General features: G+C 44.0%; 1 protein-coding gene across 1 annotated transcript in view; it reads left to right on the plus strand.

The window, feature by feature from the left end:
• Positions 1-22,783, plus strand: part of LOC138854996 (glutamate receptor U1-like) — a 226,877-nt gene that overhangs the window by 127,912 nt on the left and 76,182 nt on the right. The window lies entirely within an intron of this gene.

Below are 22,783 nucleotides of genomic sequence, written 5' to 3' on the forward strand. Positions count from 1 at the left end.
ACCACGAGAGCCATAACTGAACCACGAGGACAATAACTGAACCACCAGGGCAATAATTGAACCACGAAGACAATAACTGAGCCACGAGGACAGTAACTGAACCACGAGGGCAATAACTGAACCACAAGGTCAATAACTGAACCACGAGGACGGTAACTGAACAACGACGACAATAATTGAACCTCGAGGGCAATAACTGAACCACGAGAACAATAACTAAACCACGAGGACAATTACTGAACCACGAGGTCAATAACTGAGCCACAAGGACAATAACTGAACCACGAAGACAATAGCTGAACATCAACGACAATAATTGAACCTTGAGGGCAATAACTGAACGACGAAGCCAATAACTAAACCACTAGGACAATAACTGAATGACGAGGTCAATAAATGAGCCAGAAGGACAATAACTGAACCACGAGGACAAAAACTGAACCACGAGAGCAATAACTGAACCACGAAGGCAATAAATGATCCACGAGGAAAATAACTTAACCACGAGGTTAATAAGAGAACCACGGGAACAATAACTGAACAACGAGGTCAATAACTGAATTACGAGGACAGTAACTGAACCATGAGGTCAATAACTGAACCACGAGGACAGTAATTGAACTACGAGAGCAATAACTGAACCACGAGGACAAAAACTTAACCACGATGACAATAACTTAGGCACGAGTGCGATAACTTAACCACGATGAGAATGATTGTACCACGAGGACAATAACTGAGCCACGAGGACAAAAACCGAACAACGAGGACAATAACTGAAAAATGAGGTAAATAACTGTACCCCGAGCAAAATAACTGGACCACGAGGACAATAACTGAACCACGAGGTCAATAACTGAACCACGAGGTCAATAACTGAACTACGAGGGCAATAACTGAACGACGAGGTCAATAACTGTACCACGAGTACAATAACTGAACCACGAGGATAATAACTGTACCACGAGGACAAAAACTGAATGACGAGGACAGTAACTGAACCACGATGACAATAACTGAACCACGAGGCCAATGATTGAACCACGAGGAAAATAACTGAACCATTAGGTCAATAACTGAACCACGAGGACAATAACCGAACCACGAGGTCAACAACTGCGCCACGAGGACAATAACTGTACCACGATTACAATAACTGAACCAAGAGGTCAATAACTGCATATCGAGGACAATAACTGAACCACGAGGCCAATAACTGAACCACGAGGACAATAACTGAATCGCGAGGGCAATAACTGAACCACGATGACAATAACTGAACCACGGGGACAATAAGTGAACCACAAGGACAATAACTGAACGACGAAGACAATAACTGAACCACAAGGAAAACAACTGTATCACGAGGACAATAACTGCACCACGAGGACAATAACTGAACCCCGAGGAAAATAACTGAACCACCGGGGCAATAACTGAACCACGAGGGTAATAACTGAACCACGAGGACAATAACTGAACCACGCAGACAATAACTGAACCAAGAGAGCAATAACTGAACCACGTGGGCAATAACTGAACCACGAGGACAATAACTGTATCACGAGGACAATAACTGAACCACGAGGAAAATAACTGAGCCACGAAGACAGTAATTGAACTACGAGGGCAATAACCGAAACACGAGGACAAAAACTGAGCCACGAGGGAAATAACTGAACCACGAAGAGAATAACTGTATCATAAGGACAATAACTGAACCACAAGAACAATAAATGAACCACGAGGGCAATAACTGAACCACGGGGACAATATCTGAACCAAGAGGGCAATAAGTGAACCACGGGGACAATAACTGAACCACGAGGCGAATAGCTGAACCACGAGGTCAATAACTGAACGTCAACGGCAATAACTGAACCCCGAGGGCAATAACTGAACCACGAGGTCAATAACTGAATGACAAGGACAATAACTGAACTAGGAGGGTAATAACTGAACCATGAGAACAATAACTAATCACGAGGACAATAACTGAACCACGAGATCAATAACTGAACCACGGGGATAATAACTGAACCACGAGGATATTAACTGAACCAGGAGGGAAATAACTGAACCACGAGGCCATTAAGTGAACAACGATGTCAAAAACTGAACGATGAGGTCGATAACTGAACCAAGAGGTCAATAACTGAGCCAAGAGGTCAATAACTGAACCACGAGGTCAGTAACTGAACCACGAGAATAATAACTGAACCACGAGGGCAATAACTGAATCACGAGGTCAATAACTGAACCACGAAGACAATAACTGAATCACGAGGACAATAACTTAACCACGAGGACAATACTGAACCACGAGGACAATAACTGAACCAGGAGAACATTAACTTAACCACGAGGTCAATAACTGAACCAAGAGGTCAATAACTGAACCACGAGGTAAATAACTGAGCCACAACGACAATAACTGAACCACGAGGTCAATAACTGATCCACGAGGGTAATAACTGAACCACGAGGACAATAACTGAACCACGCAGACAATAACTGAACCAAGAGAGCAATAACTGAACCACGTGGGCAATAACTGAACCACGAGGACAATAACTGTATCACGAGGACAATAACTGAACCACGAGGAAAATAACTGAGCCACGAAGACAGTAATTGAACTACGAGGGCAATAACCGAAACACGAGGACAAAAACTGAGCCACGAGGGAAATAACTGAACCACGAAGAGAATAACTGTATCATAAGGACAATAACTGAACCACAAGAACAATAAATGAACCACGAGGGCAATAACTGAACCACGTGGACAATATCTGAACCAAGAGGGCAATAAGTGAACCACGAGGACAATAACTAAACAACGCAGACAATAACTGAGCCACGAGAGCAATAACTGAACCACGAGGACTATAACTGAACCACGGGGACAATAACTGAACCACGAGGGCAATAGCTGAACCACGAGGTCAATAACTGAACGTCAATGGCAATAACTGAACCCCGAGGGCAATAACTGAACCACGAGGTCAATAACTGAATGACAAGGACAATAACTGAACTAGGAGGGTAATAACTGAACCACGAGAACAATAACTAATCACGAGGACAATAACTGAACCACGAGATCAATAACTGAACCACGGGGATAATAACTGAACCACGAGGATATTAACTGAACCAGGAGGGAAATAACTGAACCACGAGGTCATTAAGTGAACAACGATGTCAAAAACTGAACGATGACGTCGATAACTGAACCACGAGGTCAATAACTGAGCCAAGAGGTCAATAACTGAACCACGAGGTCAATAACTGAACCACAAGAATAATAACTGAACCACGAGGGCAATAACTGAATCACGAGGTCAATAACTGAACCACGAAGTCAATAAGTGAATCACGAGGACAATAACTTGACCACGAGGACAATACTGAACCACGAGGACAATAACTGAACCAGGATAACATTAACTTAACCACGAGGTCAATAACTGAACCAAGAGGTCAATAACTGAACCACGAGGTAAATAACTGAGCCACAACGACAATAACTGAACCACGAGGTCAATAACTGATCCACGAGGACAATAACTGAACCGTGAGGGCAATAACTGAACAACGAGGACAATTACTGTATCACGAGGACAATAACTGAACCACGAAGACAATAAATGAGCCACGAGGACAATAACTGAACCACGAGGACAATAACAAAACAACAAGGACAGTAATTGAGCTACGAGAGCAATAACTGAACCACGAGGACAAAAACTGAGCCACGAGTACAGTAACTGAACCACGGGATAATAACTAAACCGTGAGGACAATAACTGAACCACGGGGACAATAACTGAGCCACGAGGACAATAACTGAACTATAAGAACAATAACTGAATCACGAGGACAAAAACTGAACCACGGGGACAATAACTGAACCACGAGGGCAATAACTGAATCACGAAGACAATAGGTGAACCACGATGACAATAACTGAACCACACACTCAAAACCTGAACCACGAGGACAATAACTGAACCACGAGGACTATAACTGAACCACGGGGACAATAACTGAACCACCAGGGCAATAATTGAACAACGGGGACAATAACTGAGCCACGAGGACAGAAACTGAACCACGAGGGCAATAACTGAACCACAAGGTCAATAACTGAACCACGAGGATAATAGCTGAACCACGAGGTCAATAACTGAAAAACGAGGATAATAACTAAACCACGAAGGCAATAACTGAAACACGAGGACAATAACTGAATCACGAGGACAATAACTTAACCACGAGAACAATAACTGAACCACGAGGACAATAACTGAACCAGGAGGACAATAACTGAACCACGAGGACAGTAATTGAACTACGAGGGCAATAATTGAACGTCAAGGGCAATAACTGAACCCCGAGGGCAATAACTGAACCACGAGGTCAATAACTGAATGACAAGGACAATAACTGAATCACGAGATCAATAACTGAACCACGGGGATAATAACTGAACCACGACGATAATAACTGAACCAGGAGGGCAATAACTGAACCACGAGGCCATTAAGTGAACCACGATGTCAAAAACTGAACGATGAGGTCGATAACTGAACAACGAGGTCAATAACTGAACCAAGAGGTCAATAACTGAACCACGAGATCAATAACTGAACCACGGGGATAATAACTGAACCACGACGATAATAACTGAACCAGGAGGGCAATAACTGATCCACGATTCCATTAAGAGAACCACGATGTCAAAAACTGAACGATGAGGTCGATAACTGAACCACGAGGTCAATAACTGAACCAAGAGGTCAATAACTGAACCACGAGATCAATAACTGAACCACGGGGATAATAACTGAACCACGAGGATAATAACTGAACCAGCAGGGCAATAACTGAACCACGAGGCCATTAAGTGAACCACGATGTCAAAAACTGAACGATGAGGTCGATAACTGAACCACGAGGTCAATAACTGAACCAAGAGGTCAATAACTGAACCACGAGGTCAGTAACTGAACCACGAGGATAATAACTGAACCACGAGGGCAATAACTGAATCACGAGGTCAATAACTGAACCACGAAGACAATAACTGAATTACGAGGACAATAACATAACCACGAGGACAATACTGATCCACGAGGACAATGACTGAACCAGGAGAACAATAACTTAACCACGAGGTCAATAACTGAACCAAGAGGTCAATAACTGAACCACGAGGTGAATAACTAAACCACAACGACAATAACTAAACCACGAGGTCATTAACTGATCCACGAGGACAATAACCGACCGTGAGGGCAATAACTGAACCACGAGGACAATGACTGTATCATGAGGACAATAACTGAGCCACGAGGACAATAACTGAGCCACGAGGACAATAACTGAACCACGAGGACAATAACAAAACGACAAGGACAGTAATTGAGCTACGAGAGCAATAACTGAACCACGAGGACAAAACCTGAGCCACGAGTACAATAACTGAACCACGGGATAAAACTAAACCGTGAGGACAATAACTGAACCACGGGGACAATAACTGAGCCACGAGGACAATAACTGAACTATAAGAACAATAACTGAATCACGAGGATAAAACCTGAACCACGGGGACAATAACTGAACCACGATGACAATAACTGAACCACACAGACAAAACCTGAACCACGAGAGCAATAACTGAACCACGAGGACTATAACTGAACCACGGGGACAATAACTGAACCACCAGTGCAATAATTGAACCACGGGGACAATAACTGAGCCACGAGGACAGTAACTGAACCACGAGGGCAATAACTGAACCACAAGGACAATAACTTAACCACGAGAACAATAACTGAACCACGAGGACAATAACTGAACCAGGAGGACAATAACTGTACCACGAGGACAGTAATTGAACTACAAGGTCAATAACTGAACCACGAGGATAATAGCTGAACCACGAGGTCAATAACTGGAAAACGAGGATAATAACTAAACCACGAAGGCAATAACTGAACCACGAGGACAATAACTGAATCACGAGGACAATAACTTAACCACGAGAACAATAACTGAACCACGAAGACAATAACTGAATCAGGAGGACAATAACTGTACCACGAGGACAGTAATTGAACTACGAGGGCAATAACTGAACCACGAGGTGAATAACTGAACCACAACGACAATAACTGAACCACGAGGTCAATAACTGATCCACGAGGACAATAACTAAACCGCGAGGACAATAACTGAACCACGAGGACAATAACTGTACCACGAGGACAATAAATGAACCATGAGGACAATAACCGAACCACGAGGACAATAACTGAACCCCGAGGATAATAACTGAACCACAAGGACAGTAATTGAGTTACGAGGGCAATAACTGAACCACGAGGACAAAAACTGAGCCACGAGGACAATAACTGAACCAGGAGGACAATAACTGAACCACGAGGACAAAGGACAATAACTGAACGAGTAACTGATCACGAAGTAATAACTGAATCACGACAATAACTTACCCACGACAATAACTGAACCACGAGGAACGTCAAGGGCAATAACTGGAGGGCAATGAACCACGAGGATAATGAACCACGGTTACAATAACTGAACCCCGAGGATAATAACTGAACCACAAGGACAGTAATTGAGTTACGAGGGCAATAACTGAACCACGAGGACAAAAACTGAGCCACGAGGACAATAACTGAACCAGGAGGACAATAACTGAACCACGAGGAAAATAAATGAACCACAAGGACAATAACTGAACCATGAGGACAGTAATTGAACTACGAGGGCAATAACTGATCCACGAGGTGAATAACTGAACCACAACGACAATAACTGAACCACGATGTCAATAACTGAACCAGGAGGGCAATAACTGAATCACGAGGACAATAACTGAACCACGCAGACAATAACTGAACCACGAGAGCAATAACTGAACTACGAGGACTATAACTGAACCACGGTTACAATAACTGAACCACCAGGGCAATAACTGAACCACGCAGACAATAACTGAACCACGAGAGCAATAACTGAACCACGAGGACTATAACTGAACCACGGGGACAATAACTGAGCCACCAGGGCAATAATTGAACCACGAGGACAATAACTGAGCCAAGAGGACAGTAACTGAACCACGAGGGCAATAACTGAACCTCAAGGTCAATAACTGAACCACGAGGATAATAACTGAACCACGAGGACAGTAACTGAACAACGACGACAATAATTGAACCTCGAGGGCAATAACTGAACCACGAGGACAATAACTAAACCACGAGGGCAATTACTGAACCACGAGGTCAATAACTGAGCTGCAAGGACAATAACTGAACCACGAAGACAATAGCTGAACAACAACGACAATAATTGAACCTTAATGGCAATAACTGAACGACGAAGCCAATAACTAAACCACGATTACAATAACTGAATCACTAGGTCAATAAATGAGCAAGAAGGACAATAACTGAACCACGAGGACAATAACTGAACCACGAGAACAATAACTGAACCACGAAGGCAATAAATGATCAACTAGGAAAATAAATTAACCACGAGGTTAATAGCAGAACCACGAGGTCAATAACTGAACCACGAGGTCAATAACTGAATTACGAGGACAGTAACTGAACCATGAGGTCAATAACTGAACCACAAGGACAGTAATTGAACTTCGAGAGCAATAACTGAACCACGAGGACAAAAACTGAACCACGATGACAATAACTTAGGCACGAGAGCGATAACTTTACCACGAGGAGAATAATTGTACCACGAGGACAATAACTGAGCCACGAGGATAAAAACCGAACCACGAGGACAATAACTGAACCATGAGGTCAATAACTGTACCCCGAGCACAATAACTGAACCACGAGGCCAATAATTGAATCACGAGGGCAATAACTGAACCACTAGGTCAATAACTGAACCACGAGGACAATAACTGAACCACGAGGTCAATAACTGCGCCACGAGGACAATAAGTGAACCACGAGGTCAATAACTGTACCACGAGGACAATAACTGAACCAAGAGGTCAATAACTGCACAACTAGGACAATAACTGAACCACGAGGCCAATAACTGAACCACGAGGACAATAACTGAACCACGAGGTCATTACCTGTACCACGAGGACAATAGCTGAACCACGAGGACAGCAATTAAACTACGAGGGCAATAACTGAACTACGAGGACAAAAACTGAACCACGAGGACAATAACTGAACCACGAGAGCAATAACTGAACCACGAGGTCAATAATTGAGCCACAAGGGCAATAACTGAACCATGAGGACAATAACTGAGCCACGAGGTCAATAACTGAACCACGAGGTCAATAACTATGCCAGAAGGATAATAACTGAACCGCAAGGTCAATAACTGAACCGCGAGGATAATAACTGAACAACTAAGTCAGTAACTGAACCACGATGACAATACTGAACCACGAGGTCATTAACTGAGCCACGAGATCAATAACTGAACCACGAGGTCAATAACTGACCCACGAGGTCAATAATTGAACCATAACGACAGTAACTTAACCACGAGGTCAATAATTTAACAACGAGGTCAACAACTGAACCATAACGACAATAACTGAACCACGAGGCCAATAACTGAACCACGAGGTCATTGACTGAACCACGATTTTAATAACTGAACCACGAGGATAATAACTGAACCACGAGGTCAATAACTGAATCACGAGGTCAATAAATGAACCACGAGGTCAATAACTGAATCACAAGAGCAATAACTGAACCACAAAGTCAATAAACGAACCACGAGGTCAATAACTGAGCCACGAGGACAATGACTGAACCATAAAGTCAATAAATAAACCACGAGGTCAATAACTGAAATACGAGGTCAATAACTGAACCATGAGAACAATAACTGAACCACGAGGTCAGTAACAACACCACGAGGTCAGTAACTGAACAACGAGGTCAGTAATTGAGCCACGATTTCAATAACTGAACTGTGAGGTCAGTAATTGAACAACGAAGTCCATAACTTATCCACAAAGACAATAACTGAAACACCTGGATGGTGTTTCATGGGTCATCGTCCCCGCGGCCAGGTCCATGTCTAGGCCTCGTGCTGGAACAGGGTCTGATCAACGAGGTTATTGCTGGCCACATGTAGTCCAACGTACGAACCAAAACCCTGTTAGTCAGGTACTGACTTTAGGTATTTGTCTAATTCCCTCTTGAAGGCAGCCAGGGGTCTAATGGTAATTCCCTTTATGCCTGTTGGGAGGCTGTTGAACAGTCTTTGGCACTGGACACTTACTGAGTTTTCTCTTAGGGAACTCGTGGTGCCAATAAATTTAATTTAGGTTGTATTGCACTGTCTATTCATTCTTTTGTTTTCGTAGTATTACGAACACAGGGAAGCAAAACTCAGTAGAAGGCTACAATTTATATTTTCCTTCACCAGATGATATATGCAAGTATGTACACTATGTAAAATATGTACAAATATAATAGTAAGTATACACCACGGTGACAGATGGCAAAACAGAAGCCAGAGAGAGTGCACCGTACTCAACCAGCAGCTAGGCAAGTCTGCCAATGCTTACTGCAAGTGAACCACGTTGCATCAGCTTTGGTGGGCTTGCTTGTGATTGGCCAATGAACCAAGGTACTGATTTAACGAGGGGTACTCTTAGCACTCTGTTCGCTGACTGGGAGGCAGGCTATATGGGAGTGTGGCATATGCTAAATAAATTGTAACCTACTCTTTGGGAGAGATTACTTTGTGTAGATTTGACACCAGTCCCTCTAGGAATTTCCAGGTGTAGATTATGATGTATTTCTCTATCTACTGCACTCCAGTCAGTACAAGTCAAGTGCTTCCATACGTTCACAGTAATTATGGCGACAGAATTTACATGTGCAGTAAATGTTCTCTGTTCATTCTCTAGATTTGCAATCTCACTTGCCTTAAATGAAACTCTTAGTATACAGCAGCATTCCAGTCTAGAGAGAATAAGTGATTTAAAAAGGCTCATCATTGGCTTGGCGTCCCTAGTTTTGAAGGTTCTCATTATTCATCTTAACACATTCTTAGCAAAGTGACACTGATGTTATCCTTGAAAGTGATAACACTGCCACTTGGAGTATACCAAGAGAGGGTTTCGGGGATCAACGTCCCCGCGGCCCTGTCCGTGACCAGGCCTCATGGTAGATCAGGGCCTGATAAACCAGCCTGTTACTGCTGGTCGCACGTAGATAGACGTACGAATCACAGCCCAACTGATCAGGTACTGACTTTAGGTGCCTGTCCAGCGCCTTCTTGAAGACAGCCAGGGGTCTATTGGGAGGCAGTTAAACAGATTTGGGGCCCCTGACACTTACTGTGTTGTCTCTTAGTGCACTCGTGGCGCCACTGCTTTTATTGGGGGGGATGTTGCATCTCCTGCCAAGTCTTTTGCTATTGTAAGGGGTAATTTTCGTGTGCAAATTTAGTATCAATCACTCTAGGATTTTCCAAATGTTCATGTCCATGTAATTTTCTCGCCTGCATTTCAGGGAATACAAATCAAGGGACTTCAACCATTCCTAGTATATTCTCCTGCTTTGAAAGAGGCCATTAGTGTACAACAGTACACAAACTATTTGAAGAGAATCATCATGAGCTTGCCATCCCTAGTTTTGAAGGTTCTCATTATCCATTCTATCACTTTTATAACATATGAGGTAGTTACGTTGTTGTCGTCTCTGAAAGTGAGATCCTCTGACATTATCACTCCAAGGTCTTTTACATTAGTTTTTCGTTCTATTGCGTGTTTGGAATTTGTTTTATACTCTGATATAGTTATAATTTTCTCAAGTTTTCCGTATAGAAGTAATTGAAATTTCTCTTCACTGAACTTATAATGCTTTCCGCAGCCCATTTAATAATGATTTGGTTGATTTCCACTTAGTCTCGCAGTATCTTCGATGGATAAGACTCCTGCAAACTCGGGTGTCATCCGCAAAGGAAGACATGGTGCTATGGCTTAACATCTCTCTGTTGATGTCAGATATGAGGATGAGGAACAGGATGGGAACCAGTACTGTTCCTAGTGGAACAGCTTTTCACTGTAGCCGTCTCAGACTTTAGGATGCAGTTGTAGTGTATACAGACTTTGCTTTTGAAAAGTCTGTGTACACTACATCTGCATTCCGATTATCCTCTAGTGCATCTAGGACCATGTCATAGTGATCCAGTAGCTGGAACAGGCCGTTGCGACCTGCTCTATACCCAAGTTGCCCTGGGTTGTGTAATTGATGGGTATCTACGTGGGTGGCGATCTTGCTTCTTAGAACTCTTTCAAAGATTTATATAATATGAGACGTTAGCAATATTGCTCTTTAATTCTTTGCTGCCACTTTTGTGGAGTGGGACTTTGTCTGTTGTTTTTAGTCTCGTTAATGGCTCGCTAAACACTGAATGAAACTGGGACTTTATTATGGCACTCATCTCTTTGCTGTCATCTGTGTAAGCTCCATCATGTTTAAGCAGTTATCCGATACTGGATGTTATTTTCGCCTTAGATTTGGCATAAGAAAAGAAGTGTTTTGGGCTTCATTCAATTTCATTAATGACTAAGTTCTTCCTGAGATTCTTGCCTCCTGTAAGATTCCTTAAACTTAAGTTCAATATTTTTTATTTCTCTGACCAGTGCTTCCCTTTGTTTTTCAGATATACTGGCCTCTCTCAGCAGCTCTGTGATTCTTCGCCTCGCCTGTATGGAGAGTATCTCTCTAATTCTTGATTACATCTCTTTCGTTTTCTTAAAGGAATATGCCTTGAGCAGTCCTCAAGGGCCACAGAGTTAATTCTTTCTAGGCAAAGGTTCGGATCCTTGTTGTTTAGGATATCTTCCCAGCTTGTTTCTTTTAGGATATGGTTGACTTGCTCCCACTGCATGTTTTCTTTATTTAAGTTGAATTTGGTGAAGTCACCCTCATAGCTGGTCACATTTTGCTGGTCAGGAGCCCTGTACATACATGTCTGTATCTCTATTATCTATATTCTCTTTGATACGGTTATATTGCGTATCAGGTTATCATTGTTAGTGAAGATGAGGTCCAATGTATTTTGCAGCTTTGTGGCTCTGTTATTTGCTGGTTTAAGGTTAATTTGGTGCAGAAATTTAATACTAGTGTGTGCGTGAATTTTCATCTGAGCTGCCTCCTGGGATTAACTCCGCTAAAACATTATTTGCTACATTTCTCCATTTTAGGTGTCTCAAGTTGAAATCTCCCAGATGCAAGATGATGGGGGCAGGGGTCGGGAGATTTTCCAGACAGTGGTCAGTTTTCAGAAGCTGTTCCTGGAATTGCTGGGAGGTTGCATCCGGAGGCTTGTATACAACCACAGTGTCAAGGTCTTGGTTTTCGATCTTTCCTGCCAAAACTTCAACTACATTATTAGAGGTGCTTAGTAGTTCTGAGAAAATGAGCGACTCTGTGACGTGTAGGCCATTCTCCCCTTGTGGCGTTTGAGTAGGATATAACCTGGGATCCATATTTCGTTGTCAAAATGATCCTTTATGTGGGTCTCTGTGAAAGCTGCACACATTACATTTGAGTCTGTGAGTATTCCCTTGACGAAAGGTATTTTGTTGTTTGTTGATGGTTTTAGACCAGGTATGTTTGCAAAGATAAATGTCATCTTAATGATGGCATGTAGGGGGGCTTCGTTTGCTGGCATTAATATCTGTTGTTCTGGAGTGGAGGCCAATGACTTCCCCTGCACTCTAGAAGTGTTTTCAGTTGGTGTAAGATTTCTGTCATATCTTGCCAGTCTATTTTTTCCTGGCACTAAAAAACCTGTCTCTGGAGTGGTTTTGGCTCCCCTCTGTTGTTTCCCATAGTCTGGGTGATCTCTATCTTTTTGTCCCTGAAGTCTACCTGGAGGGTATTCCGGGGATCAACGCCCACGCGACCCGGTCAACTACCAGCCCTCCAGGTGGATCAGGGCCTGTTCAACCAGGCTGTTACTGCTGGCCGAACATAGTCCAAAGTACGAACCACAGCCTGGCTGATCCGGCAACGACTTTAAGTATCTGTCCAACTCCCTCTTGAAGGCAGCCAGGGGCCTATTGGTATTTCCCCTTATGCATGGTGGGAGGCTGTTGAACAGTCTTGGACCAAGAAGACTTATGGTGTTTTCTCTTAGTGTACCAATGGCGCCCATACTTTTCATTGGGTGTAATTTGAATCGTCTGCCAAATATTATACTTTCGTAAGGAGTAATTTCCGTGTGCAGATTCGGGACCATCTCTTCTAGGGTTTTCCAAGTGTAGATTATGATACATCTCTCTCACCACCTGCGTTCCAGCGAGTGCAAGTCAAAGGCATCAAAGCGTTCCCAGTATTTGAGGTGCTTGACAGAACTTATACTTGCAGTGAAGGTTCTCAGTACACTCTCTAAATCAGCAATTTCACCTGCTTTGAACAGAGATGTTAATGTACAGCAGTATTCCAGCCTAGAGAGAACAAGTGACTTGAAAAGGATCATCATCATTGGCTTGGCATCACTTGTTTTGAACGTTCTCATTATCCATCCTATCAATTTCTTTGCAGTTGTGATCGTGGCATTGTTGTGATCCTTGAAAGTGAGATCCTCAGATATTACCACTCCCAGGTCCCTTATATTATTTTCCCGTGCTATTGTATGATCAGAGTTTGTAGTATACTCTCTTCTAGTTATTATATCCTCCAGTTTTCCATAACGGAGTAGTTGGAAATTGTCTTCATTGCCCATTGAAAAGCTTGGTTTATATATTCTTGGAGGTTAACCGTGTCCTCAGTAGATGACATTCTGATGCACATCCTAGAATCGTCCGCAAAGGATGACACGGTGCTGTGGATTATATCTCTGTCTATGTTTGATATGAGGATGAGGAACAGGATGGGGGCGAGTACTGTGCCTTGTGGAACAGAGCTTTGCACTATAGCAGCTTCCGATTTAATTCTTCTGACCTCTATGCTTTGTGCTCGATTGGTTAGAAAGTTGAAGATCCATCTCCCCACTTCCTTTAGCACATATTTTGTGCGCTATTACGCCATGATCACACTTGTCAAAGGATTTTGCAAAGTCCGTGTATATTACTTCTGCATTCTGTTTTTCTTCCAGTGCATCCAAGACTATATCACAGTGATGAATGGTTTTGAAAAACCGACAAGTTGAAGAATTGAGACACTTATGCAACACATGGGAATCCTTATTGAAGAAACGTTTCGCCACACAGTGGCTTCATCAGCCCAATACAAAGTTGAAATCGGTAAGGAGAGGAGAAGTTTGAGGTAATCAGTCCCTCAACCTGGAATCGATGTGTTCAGTCCATCACTCTTGTAGGAAATGCAGCATAGGACCAGAGAGGTGGCTTATATACTGCAGAACGGTGAGGTGAAGCAGGAGGAGGCTGTATCACAGTGGGACCTGCCACTCTCCTTACCGATTTCAACTTTGTATTGGACTGATGAAGCCACTGTGTGGCGAAACGTTTCTTCAATAAAGATTCCCATGTGTTGCATAAGTGTCTCAATTCTTCAACTTGTCGGTTTTTCAAAACCATTCATCACATCTGTCAGACACTGCAACATCATGGGGTCTTGGTACAAAGACTTCAACGCTTGCCCAACCTTTGGACGACGACCTACTTACACTAGTGGCAGGTCCCACTGTGATCCAGCCTCCTCCTGCTTCACCTCACCGTTCTGCAGTATATAAGCCACCTCTCTGGTCCTATGCTGCATTTCCTAGAAGAGTGATGGACTGAACACATCGATTCCAGGTTGAGGGACTGATTACCTCAAACTTCTCCTCTCCTTACCGATTTCAACTTTGTATTGGACTGATGAAGCCACTGTGTGGCGAAACGTTTCTTCAATAAAGATTCCCATGTGTTGCATAAGTGTCTCAATTCTTCAGCTATATCATAGTGTTCCAGTAGTTGCGAGAGGCAGGAGCTACCTGCCCTGAAGCCATGTTGCCCTGGATTGTGCTGTTTTTGGGAATCCAAGTGGTTTGCAATAGTGCTTCTTAGAACTCTTTCAAAGGTTTTCATGATGTGGTGCGTTAGAGCTATTAGTCTACATTTCTTAGCTAATGCTTTGCTGTCACCTTTATGGAGTGGGGCTATATCCGTTGTTTTAAATGACTGGAATTTCACCCATGTCTAAGCTCCTTCTCCATAGTATACTTAAGGCACGCAAAAAGGGTTTCTTGCAGTTCTTGATGAGCGCAGAGTCCCACGAATCTGGGCCTGGGACTGAGTGCATGGGCATGTTGTCAATGGCTTTCTCAATGTCTATCGGAGTTAAGGTAATGTCGGAAATCTGATATACATTGATGGAGTTTTGAGGCTCATTCGTGAAAAAATCATTTGGATTGTTGATCTTTAGACTGATTAGTGGCTCAGTAAACACACAGTTGTATTGGGATTTCAGTATCTCACTCATTTCTTTGTTGTCATCTGTGTAAGTCCAATCTTGTCTGATACTAGATGTGGTATAAGCCTTGTTTTTGGCATATGAAAAAAAATATTTCGAATTTCTTTCAATTTCACTAATCGCTTTTAGCTCCTCCTGTCTCTCCTGGGTCCTGTAAGAGTCCTTTAACTTAAGTTCGATACTTTCCACTTCCCTGGTTAGCGCTTCCTTCCGTGTATCAGGTAATCTAACGTTCTTGAGGAGCTCAATGATTCTTTGTCATCTTCTGTAGAGGGAGCGTCTTTCTCTCTCCAGTTTACTTCATTTCTTCTTTCTTAGGGGAATATGCCTTAAACATACTTCAGCTGCCAGGAAGTTGATAATTTCAAGGCACTGTTTTGGATCCATGTTTTTTAAGATATCTTCCTAACATGTTTGATTTAAACCATATTTACCTGGTTCCAATTCATGGTCTTGTTGTTAAGGTTGTAATTGGTGAAGACACCTTCACAGCTACGTGCATTTTGCTGATCAGGACTCCTGTGCATGTTAGTTTGAACTTCGATTCGAGTGTGATCGGAATTAGAATTAGTTGTTTTGGATATTGTTATGTCTCTACCAGGTTCTCATTATTTGTGAAGAAAAGGTCAACTGTGTTTTCCAGCCATGTTAGCTCCACTATCTGTTGACTTAGGGTGTGTTTATTGCAGAGATTTAGTAGCTCATGTGTGTGCGACCTTTCATCTGCGCTGCCTCCAGTTATTGTTTCCGATATAACATTATTTGCTACATTCTTCCATTTTGTATGTCTTAGATTGAAATCACCAAGCAGGATGTGTTGCAGTATTGTCTTTCATTGACTGATGGATGACACATATCCATGTGATATAAGTTACAAGAAGAAGAGTTGCATTCTTCTTCTGTCATGTGGGTATGGCACTTTTGGGACGGTTAAAAGTGCACGTCTCACCTCTTTTTTCAGATATTCTATGCCTACAGATCCCCATGGCATAGAATTTGCATAGATTTCTGAACATGAGTGTGTGAGTGGCATGTGTGAACATGAGTGTGTGAGTGACATGTGTGAACATGAGTGTGTGAGTGACATGTGTGAACATGAGTGTGTGAGTGACGTGTGAACATGAGTGTGTGAGTGACATGTGTGAACATGAGTGTGTGAGTGACATGTGTGAACATGAGTGTGTGAGTGACGTGTGAACATGAGTGTGTGAGTGATATGTATGAACATGAGTGTGTGAGTGACATGTATGAACATGAGTGTGTGAGTGACATGTGTGAACATGACTGTGTGAGTGACAGAGTTTGGACTGTAAAATACGATAAGTGTGCGAGGGAATTTGTATATACATAGATGTAAGAGAGGGACGACACACACACACACACGTGTGTATGTGTGTGTGTGTGTGTGTGTGTGTGTGTGTGTGTGTGTGTGTGTGTGTGTGTGTAAATATCTGTGTGAGTGTCCTTACATGTATATTTGTGGAAGTTTTAATGCCTTGCATATATAACAAATGACGAATTGCAACTAGAAAGAAAGCTGATAATTTTTTTTTTTTCTGTAGCAGATTTCTTGGTGGGAATCTGCTACATGTATACACAATAAAACGTCCACACGTACACTTATAAAGCTGCATGAGTGAAAACAAAGCAAAAATTAATCTGAATACATAATCAAACATAAATAGAAGTCCGAGATTTTCACTGAGTAACCTGAGTAACCTCACCTTGGTGGCCGAGTTGGGCGGCAGCTTGGTCTCGTCTAGGTGGTCTTGGTGGGTGTAATTACATCCACCTGGACAATCCCGGCAGTAGTCCAGCTAGACAAAACCAAGTTACAATCCAACAAGGTCGCTGGGGAAGGGCCAACACATACACAACACACACACACACACTCACACACACACACACACACACACACACACACACACACACACACACACACAAACACACACACACACACACACACACACACACACACACACACACACACACACACACACACACATACACACACACACACACACACACACACACACACACACACACACACACTTGGAGTCACATGGGGGCCAAGATACATGGAGGGCTAAGATGATGGAGGTGTTACTGGAAAACTTCATGAACCAACACGTAAGGGACACTACAAGAGAGAAAGGAGAGGACATGAACCAGCAAGAATGGACCTAGTATTCACCTTGAGTAGTGCAGATATTGAGGACATCACATATGAAAGACCCCTTGGGGCCATCGATCATGTTTACCTGGAGTTTACCTGGAGAGTGTTTCGGGGGTCAACGCCCCCGCGGCCCGGTCTGTGACCAGGCCTCCTGGTGGATCAGCGCCTGATCAACCAGGCTGTTGCTGCTGGCTGCACGCAAACCAACGTACGAGCCACAGCCCGGCTGATCAGGAACTGCCTTTAGGTGCTTGTCCAGTGCCAGCTTGAAGACTGCCAGGGGTCTGTTGGTAATCCCCCTTATGTGTGCTGGGAGGCAGTTGAACAGTCTCGGTCCCCTGACACTTATTGTATGGTCTCTTAACGTGCTAGTGACACCCCTGCTTTTCATTGGGGGGATGGTGCATCGTCTGCCAAGTCTTTTGCTTTCGTAGTGAGTGATTTTCGTGTGCAAGTTCGGTACTAGTCCCTCTAGGATTTTCCAGGTGTATATAATCATGTATCTCTCCCTCCTGCGTTCCAGGGAATACAGGTTTAGAAACCTCAAGCGCTCCCAGTAATTGAGGTGTTTTATCTCCGTTATGCGCGCCGTGAAAGTTCTCTGTACATTTTCTAGGTCGGCAATTTCACCTGCCTTGAAAGGTGCTGTTAGAGTGCAGCAATATTCCAGCCTAGATAGAACAAGTGACCTGAAGAGTGTCATCATGGGCTTGGCCTCCCTAGTTTTGAAGGTTCTCATTATCCATCCTGTCATTTTTCTAGCAGATGCGATTGATACAATGTTATGGTCCTTGAAGGTGAGATCCTCCGACATAATCACTCCCAGGTCTTTGACGTTGGTGTTTCGCTCTATTTTGTGGCCAGAATTTGTTTTGTACTCTGATGAAGATTTAATTTCCTCATGTTTACCATATCTGAGTAATTGAAATTTCTCATCGTTGAACTTCATATTGTTTTCTGCAGCCCACTGAAAGATTTGGTTGATGTCCGCCTGGAGCCTTGCAGTGTCTGCAATGGAAGACACTGTCATGCAGATTCGGGTGTCATCTGCAAAGGAAGACACGGTGCTGTGGCTGACATCCTTGTCTATGTCGGATATGAGGATGAGGAACAAGATGGGAGCTAGTACTGTGCCTTGTGGAAGAGAGCTTTTCACCGTAGCTTCGAATACACAGTAGAGTTACAAGTGGAGGGGGAAGCAGGAAGGCCAGGACGAATGAAGCCAAACTCCAAGAAAGGAGACTACACGGGAATGAGGAACTTCCTGAACGGGCTTCAGTGGGACAGAGAACTGGCAGGGAAGCCAGTTAATGAGATGATGGAATATGTAACAACAATGTGCAAGGAGGCTGAGGAGAGGATTGTACCCAAGGGTAACAGGAATATGAAAAAGCCAGGATGAGCCCATGGTTCACCCAAAGGTGCAGGGAGGCAAAAACCAAGTGTGCTTGGGAATGGAAGAAATATAGAAGGCAAAGGACCCAGGAGAATGAGGAGAGTAGCCGTAGAGCCAGAAACGAATATGCACAGATAAGAAGGGAGGCCCAATGACAATATGAAAACAACATAGCAGCGAAAGCCAAATCTGACCCGAAGCTGTTATACAGCCACATCAGGAGGAAAACAACAGTCAAGGACCAGGTAATCAGGCTAAGGAAGGAAGGAGGAGAGACAACAAGAAATGACCGTGAAGTATGTGAGGAACTCAACAAGAGATTCAAAGAAGTGTTCACAGAGGAGACAGAAGGGGCTCCAGAAAGACGGAGAGGTGGGGCACACCACCATGTGCTGGACACAGTACACACAACCGAGGAAGAAGTGAAGAGGCTTCTGAGTGAGCTAGATACCTCAATGATAATGGGACCAGATAACATCTCTCCATGGGTCCTGAGAGAGGGAGCTGAGGTGCTATGTGTACCCATAACAACAATATTCAATACATCTATCGAAACAGGGAGATTGCCTAAGGCATGGACGACAGCAAATATAGTCCCAATCTTTTAAAAAGGAGACAGACATGAAGCACTAAACTACAAATCAGTGTCACTGACATGTATAGTATGCAAAGTTATGGAGAAGATTATCAGAAGAGTGGTGGAACACCTAGAAAGGAATGATCTCATCAACAGCAGCCAACATGGTTTCTGGGACGGGAAATCCTGTGTCACAAACCTACTGGAGTTCTATGACATGGTGACAGCAGTAAGACAAGAGAGAGAGAGAGAGGGGTGGGTGGATTGCATTTTCTTGGACTGCAAGAAGGCGTTTGACACAGTTCCACACAAGAGATTAGTGCAAAAACTGGAGGCCTAGCAGGGATAACAGCGAAGGCACTACAATGGATCAGGGAATACTTGTCAGGAAGACAGCAGCGAGTCATGGTACGTGGCGAGGTGTCAGAGTGGGCACCTGTGACCAGTGGGGTCCCACAGGAGTCAGTCCTAGGACCAGTGCTGTTTCTAGTATTTGTAAACGACATGACGGAAAGAATAGACTCCGAGGTGTCCCTGTTTGCAGATGACGTGAAGTTGATGAGAAGAATTCATTCGATCGAAGACCAGGCAGAACTACAAAGGGATCTGGACAGGCTGCCCATTAGAAAGAAGAATAAATAGACAGAAGGAAACATTTTATTAGGACACAGAGATCTCTGTTGACTGCAAATAAGGAATGCAGCGAGGTTAGCGGCGCTACTAAACAATGCCACACAACTATACCTATCTTAATATCATCCTGCTCTCTGGTAGTTCCTACACTACCTTTCTAGCACCCTCCACTCTGGCAGTTCCTACACTACCTCCACAGCATCCTACACTCTGGTAGTACTTCTCTCTCACCTTGCACTCCGATAGTTCCTACACTACTTTCCTTTCTCTCACCCTGCACTCTGGTAGTTCCTACACTACGTTCCTCTCTCTCACCCTGCAGTTTGTTAGTTCCTACACAACCGTCCTCTCTCTCACCCTGCAGTCTGGCAGTTCTCACACTACCTTCCTCTCATACTGCACTCTGGTAGTTACTACAGTACCTTCCTCTCTCTTACAAATGCACTCTGGTAGTTCCTACACTGCCGTCTTCTCTCTCACCTTGCACTCTCGTAGTTCCTTCACAACCTTCTTCCCACCCTGCACTCTGCTAGTTCCTACAGCATCTTCCTCTCTCTCACAAATGCACTCTAGTAATTCCTTCGCTACCTTCCTCCCACAATGCACTCTGGCAGTTACTACAGTACCTTCCTGTCTCTCACAAATGCTCTTTTGTAGTTTCTACACTGTCTTCCTCCCACCCTGCACTCTGGTAGTTCCTACACTACCTTCCACTCACTCACCCTGCACTCTGGTAGTTCCTACATCATTTTCCTCTCTCTCACCCTGCAGTCTGGCAGTTGTTACACTATCTTCCTCCTACCCTGCACTGTGGTAGTTCCTACATTACCTTCCACTCTCTCAGCCTGTAGTCTGGCTGTTCATACACTACTTTCTCTCTCCCTGCACTCTGGTAGTTCCTACACTACCTTCCTCTCTCTCACCCAGCTCTCTGGCAGTTCCTACACTATCTTCATCTCTCCCTGCACTCTGGTAGTTCCTACATTATCTTCCTTTCACTCACCCTGCATTCTGGCAGTTCCTACGCTATCTTCATCTCTCCCTGCACTCTGGTAGTTCCTGCACTACCTTCCACTCTCTCAGCCTGTATTCTGGCTGTTTCTACACTACTTTCTCTCACCCTGCAGTCTGGTTGTTCCTACCTTCCTCTATTTCCTCCTGTACTCTGGTAGTTCCTACACCACTTTCCTTTCCTCACGCTGCACACTAGCGGTTCCCACGCTACCTTCCTCTCACCCTGCACTCTGGTTGTTCCTACATTACATTCCTCTCACCCTGCACTCTCGTAGTTCCTACACTATCTTCCTCTCTCCCTGCACTCTCGTAGTTCCTACACTATCTTCCTCTCTCCCTGCACTCTCGTAGTTCCTAAACTTCCTTAGACTCTCTCAGACTGTACTCTGGCTGTTCCTGCACTACTTTCGCTCACCTTTCATTCTGGTTGTTCCTACACCACCTTCCTCTCTTTCCCCCTGCACTCTTGTAGTTCCTACACCACTTTCCTCTCTTTCACCCTGCACTCTGGTGGTTCGCTCACTTCCTTCCTCTCTCTCATTCTGCACTTTGGTTGTTCCTACAATACCTTCCTTTCTCTCACCCTGCAGTCTGGCAGTTCCTACACTACCTTCCTCCTACCCTACACTCTGGTAGTTCCTACTTTACCTCTCACACTCTGAGCCTGCATTCTGGCAGTTCGTACACTACTTTCTCACCCACACCCTGCACTCTGGTTGTTCCTACACTACCTTTCACCCTGCACTCTGGTGGTTCCTACACTACCTTCCACTCTCTCACCCTGCACTCTGGTATTCCTACATTACCTTCCTCTCTCTCACCCTGCAGTCAGGCATTTCCCACACTACCTTCCTCTCACACTGCTCTCTGGCAATTCCTACACTAACTTCCTCTCTCTCTCACCCTGCACTCTGGCAGTTCCTACAGTATCTTCCTCTCTCCCTGTACTCTGTTAATTCCAACACTATCTTCCACTCTCTCAGCCTGAATTCTGGCTGTTCCTACAGTATTTTCTCTTACGCTGCACTCTGGTAGTCTTTCATTACGTTCATCTCTCTCACCCTGCACTCTGGTAGTTCCTACGCTACGTTCCTTTCGCCCTGCACTCTCGTAGTTCCTACGCTTTCTTCCACTCTCACAGCCCGTATTCTGGCTGTTCCTATACTACTTACTCTCACCCTGCACTCTGGTAGTTCCAACACTACCTTCCACTCTCTCAGCCTGTATTCTGGCTGTTCCTACACAACTTTCTCTCACCCTGCACTCTGATTGTTCTTACATTAACCTTCCTCTCTTTCCCCTTGCACTCTAGTAGTTCCTACCCCACTTTCCTTTCTTCACCCTGCTCTCTGGCGGTTCTCACACTACCTTCCTCTCTCTAACCCTGCACTCTGGTAGTTCCTACACTACCTTCCTTCCTGTCACCCAGCAGTCTGGTTGTTCCTACACTACCTTCCTCTTTCTCGCCCTGCACCCTGTTCCTACACTACCTTCCTC

The sequence above is a fragment of the Cherax quadricarinatus genome, chromosome 77, assembly GCF_038502225.1.
Source record: "Cherax quadricarinatus isolate ZL_2023a chromosome 77, ASM3850222v1, whole genome shotgun sequence".
NCBI lineage: Eukaryota > Metazoa > Arthropoda > Malacostraca > Decapoda > Parastacidae > Cherax > Cherax quadricarinatus.